Genomic DNA, 5,000 nt, shown 5'->3' with positions numbered 1-5,000 from the left:
CAGAAACCCAAGACGTGAGGAAGCGTTTCTTGCTCGTCGCATCTTCTGCAACGGGTTGATTCAAAGAGTTCTACCAGGGAGACTACGTACAGGTATTGTATTACAGTTCATCTTAATGGCTTGCGTCCACTGACTGCTCGAAAGTCCCTTTTTGGTTGAGATCCACGAATTACCTCTCTTCCAGTGAGAATAGAAAACAACTCCCAAACCTTTACTTTTCAATTTTCTCCATTAATGAAAAGAATCTTCACGCAATGCTTTTCTTAGTTTTTGAGAAGAAATACGTTTAGAGGAATCCAAGGTAATTGGTAATTGTTTGATGCAGTAGGTTATAGAGCATTCCACGTTAAGAAAAAAGCATTGGTTTTATGGGTCTTGCCCAGTACATTGTACAAGCTATGTGGTAAGTTGGAGTTTCTATGGCAACTGATCATTTGATGAAATAGTCTCATATGCTCAATGCTTTTTTTCTTAACGTGTAATCCTCTATAGAATTAGTAATAGCAGTAACTACAATCATATGCTACTATACTAAGCATACTGCATATAACTACCAGGGACGTTCAATAAGTAATTTTCCCATAGCTGTGAAATTTAATGTTATTAATTTAAACTCACCTACTTTACACGTCCTTTAACTCCATCCGTGGCCTACTTCTCCACGTAAGCAACTTCGATGTTGAGGCATTTGTCCCATCTGTGTATCAACTTTTTAATGTCATCTTCAGAGAACATAATGGCCCTGGCTGTGTAAAAAACGCCGCACCTCTGTTTTGACCTGTCGGTCGTTCTGGAAACTATGACCTTCCAACTCCTTCGTCAGTGCTGGAAGCAGATGGAAGTTGCTAGACGCAGAATTAGAGATGTAAGATGGATGTTCAAGGAGCTCCCAGCGAAACGTGCAATTATTTCACCAGTAAGAAAAAAAAGTTCAAGGTCACTCCCTCTGCAAGGAAAAAGTCATGTCGATGTATTCTGAGATTACAAAGTTGTTCTTCTTGTTGATTTTCTCGAACCACGAGAAATAGTAAACGCTGAACGTTACTGTTCAACTTTACAACATCCCAAATCTGCTATCTGTCACAAGCGTCCTGGACTCCTCACTCAAAGTGTTTTCCTCCTTGATGACAACGCTAGATTGTATACTGCAAAAAAATCCAACGCCAAATTGCACGATTTCTCCGGGAGCGTCTAGAACATCCACTTACAGCCCTGATTTGGCGTCTAACGACTTCCATCTGTTCCCAACCGTGGTGAAAGAATTGGAAAGTCGTAGTTTCCATGACGATGAGAGGTCAAAACATCGTATGGCGTTTTTTTTTATACAGCCAAAGCAATATATTCTTTGAAGAAGGCATTTAGAAATTGGTACACAGATGGGACAAATGCCTCAATATCGAAGGTTCTTACGTGGAAAAAAGGGCAACGGGTGGAGTTACAGAATGTGAAAAGTAGATGAGTGTACTGTAATTTAATAACAATAAAATTCACAGCTATGGGAAAATTACTTATTGAACACCGCTCGTATATTACAGACTTCCGTCATTCATCCAAGCGTCCACATCTTGAGTTACGCGCCAAAATCAAAGGCATTGCCTTTCTTGGTGAATCATGGGATGCGAACTTATTCCACGGTATGATGGTGAATGATTAATGGGCCAATGGTGGAGTGTCGGTATGGCAAACAGAAGTTCCCCGCGAAAACATACCACTAAACACCGTGTTTGTCCACTAGCGGGATTCGAACCTAATTACCAGCGTGCAAAGCCGACGCTCTAGCCGTTCCGCTAACAAATCCAGTAGACCTGGGTTCATTTTTCTGAGCGAAATGGATATATTTATTTCTTCCGTTGAATGAATTGCACAATGCTAGCAATACACTAGCCTACTTGAGATTTGTCACTATTGAATGTTTGATCTTAAATATATAATAATAATAATAATAATAATAATAAGAATAATAATAGAGGATTCGACCTCTAGATATGGAAGGTAGCTGCAAATATAATCGCGGACAGCCATTAAGGGACGGATTTCCAGCTTGGGGGTTGGACGAAGGGCTAACAACCCATCATCGTAAAATACAGCTTGTTATGAAATCTCAACATAACCTTTGGGAGGTCGAGGGGAGGATATTATTAAAAGGGATTTGAAAAAGGTGGGATATGATGGTAGGAACTGGATTAATCTTGCTCAGGATTAGAACCGATGGCGGGCTTATGCGAGGGCGGCAATGAACTTCCGAGCCAATTGTAAGTAAATATTATTAATAACGTAGTTGTGTCATTTGTGTTACATGTTTGAGATATTTCTGTGTTCCTTCAAAGTTTACTATTCCTTTAACATTGACTTGCATAATTTCAATAAATTAATCAACTATCATTTTGTACAACCCTTGAAATACGGTATTTAACGTCCTTGATATCACACAATCAGTTCAGATAACATGCACTGATTTTTGTACAAGGTCTTTGTATCACGTCTTCTCCAGCAATGCAAACATATAATTACCATCTCATTCTCAAACATCGTAGAAATACATTGCAACTCTGTAAGAAGTGGGAAAAATTGTAAATTACAAATACTAAGTATGAAATTTATACTGCTGTTAGTCTGGTCTTCAAAAAGTGAACCTTACATCAATATTTATTCCAATGAATTAACGCTCATTTTATACGCTAAAACTTTCATCGGAACCAATTTGAGGTGTGACTTCCAATGCAACAAGCTAATAGGCTACACTAAACAGAACATTTCTGAGATACGATCAACCCATTACTTTTATCGGAGCTTTTAGTTTTGTCGAAAAAGATGTAATGATAGTTAATTTCGTAATTGATTAACTAGCGGACTTACTCGTGTTAATTATGTAAGTCTGTGCGGCTTAAAGCCTTTTCGGTGCTTCATCACACCACCCTCAGAGCTACTAGATCTCGGCGTCATCTCGAACTTCTCTGCCTGTTGTGTGGGTGCGTTTGATTGTTGAAAAGTGTTGAAAAGTGGAGTCAAATAGTGTGTGTGTACTGAAATTGATCTGTGTGTTGAGAATTTGATCTGGGTGTGTTTTAGTGTGTTTGTATATTTCGTATTGTTCTAGTGTGTTGAATTTTTGGTTCTTGGGTTGTATGTGTAGGATTTCCATGTCCGCATTTATGTTATTGTATGTGTGGTTATCATTGGTTACGTGATCGGCATGTGCGGACATGGAAATCCTACACATTCAACCCAAGAACCAAAAACTCAACGCACTAGAACAATACGAAATATACAAACACTAAAACACACCCTGATCAAATTCTCAACACACAGATCAATTTCAGTACACACACTATTTGACTCCACTTTTCAACAATCAAACGCACCCACACAACAGGTAGAGAAGTTCGAGATGACGCTGAGATCTAGTAGGCACTGAGGATGGTATGATGAAGCACCGAAACAGCTGTAAGCCGCACAAACTTACATAACTAACCTTTCATCACTCGCATGCCCAATTATTACACAATCACTCGCACGTTGGATTTCGTCCAACCTACAATTAATTATTCAAGAAATCAGTTTTTTATCTAAATATGCGAATTCTTTGCTATATTATATATTCATATGTATATATTACGTATTAATATATACAGACTGTATATATATATATATATATATATATATATATATAATATTTGAGCCCTGTTCTTTTCGAGACAAGAATAATGATGATGATGATGATGATGATGATGACGATGATGATTATAATAATAATAATAACAATAATAATAAAATTTATATATATATATATATATATATATACAGCTGCCATAGTTAAAAGTTTTGTGTGCTCTAATCTCAACACAAATCGATGGACTTTCATATGCTTATTTTGTAATCATTCAACACTCCCCTGTGTACCTTGATCTTCCTCCAGTTCTGACTCAGATTCATGTTCACTGTGTTCAAAACCTGGAATTTCAACATTCCACTCTGTACGTTCATCTCCCTCCAGTTCTGACTCAGATTCATGTTCACTGTGTTCAAAACCTGGAATTTCAACATTCCACTCTGTACGTTCATCTCCCTCCAGTTCTGACTCAGATTCATGTTCACTGTGTTCAAAACCTGGAATTTCAACAATGCTCTGTGCACCTTCAACTTCCTCCAGTTATGATTCAGATTCATGTTCACTGTGCTCATAACCTGGAATTTCAACATTCCACTCTGTACGTTCATCTTCCTCCAGTTCTGACTCAGATTCATGTTCACTGTGTTCAAAACCTGGAATTTCAACATTCCACTCTGTACGTTCATCTCCCTCCAGTTCTGACTCAGATTCATGTTCACTGTGTTCAAAACCTGGAATTTCAACATTCCACTCTGTACGTTCATCTCCCTCCAGTTCTGACTCAGATTCATGTTCACTGTGTTCAAAACCTGGAATTTCAACAATGCTCTGTGCACCTTCAACTTCCTCCAGTTATGATTCAGATTCATGTTCACTGTGCTCATAACCTGGAATTTCAACATTCCACTCTGTACGTTCATCTTCCTCCAGTTCTGACTCAGATTCATGTTCACTGTGTTCAAAACCTGGAATTTCAACATTCCACTCTGTACGTTCATCTCCCTCCAGTTCTGACTCAGATTCATGTTCACTGTGTTCAAAACCTGGAATTTCAACATTCCACTCTGTACGTTCATCTCCCTCCAGTTCTGACTCAGATTCATGTTCACTGTGTTCAAAACCTGGAATTTCAACAATGCTCTGTGCACCTTCAACTTCCTCCAGTTATGATTCAGATTCATGTTCACTGTGCTCATAACCTGGAATTTCAACATTCCACTCTGTACGTTCATCTCCCTCCAGTTCTGACTCAGATTCATGTTCACTGTGTTCAAAACCTGGAATTTCAACATTCCACTCTGTACGTTCATCTCCCTCCAGTTCTGACTCAGATTCATGTTCACTGTGTTCAAAACCTGGAATTTCAACAATGCTCTGTGCACCTTCAACT

The 5,000-nt window shown here is 38.5% G+C and overlaps 1 protein-coding gene across 1 annotated transcript in view; it reads right to left on the bottom strand.

Annotated features, from left to right (window-relative positions):
- The window catches only part of LOC138708809 (organic cation transporter protein-like), a 63,394-nt gene that overhangs the window by 41,619 nt on the left and 16,775 nt on the right, over window positions 1–5,000 (bottom strand). The gene's annotated exons all lie outside the window — the stretch shown is intronic.

Source organism: Periplaneta americana, chromosome 11 (assembly GCF_040183065.1).
Source record: "Periplaneta americana isolate PAMFEO1 chromosome 11, P.americana_PAMFEO1_priV1, whole genome shotgun sequence".
In the NCBI taxonomy this organism is placed as follows: Eukaryota; Metazoa; Arthropoda; class Insecta; order Blattodea; family Blattidae; genus Periplaneta; species Periplaneta americana.
This window is presented reverse-complemented; position numbering and strand designations above follow the sequence as displayed.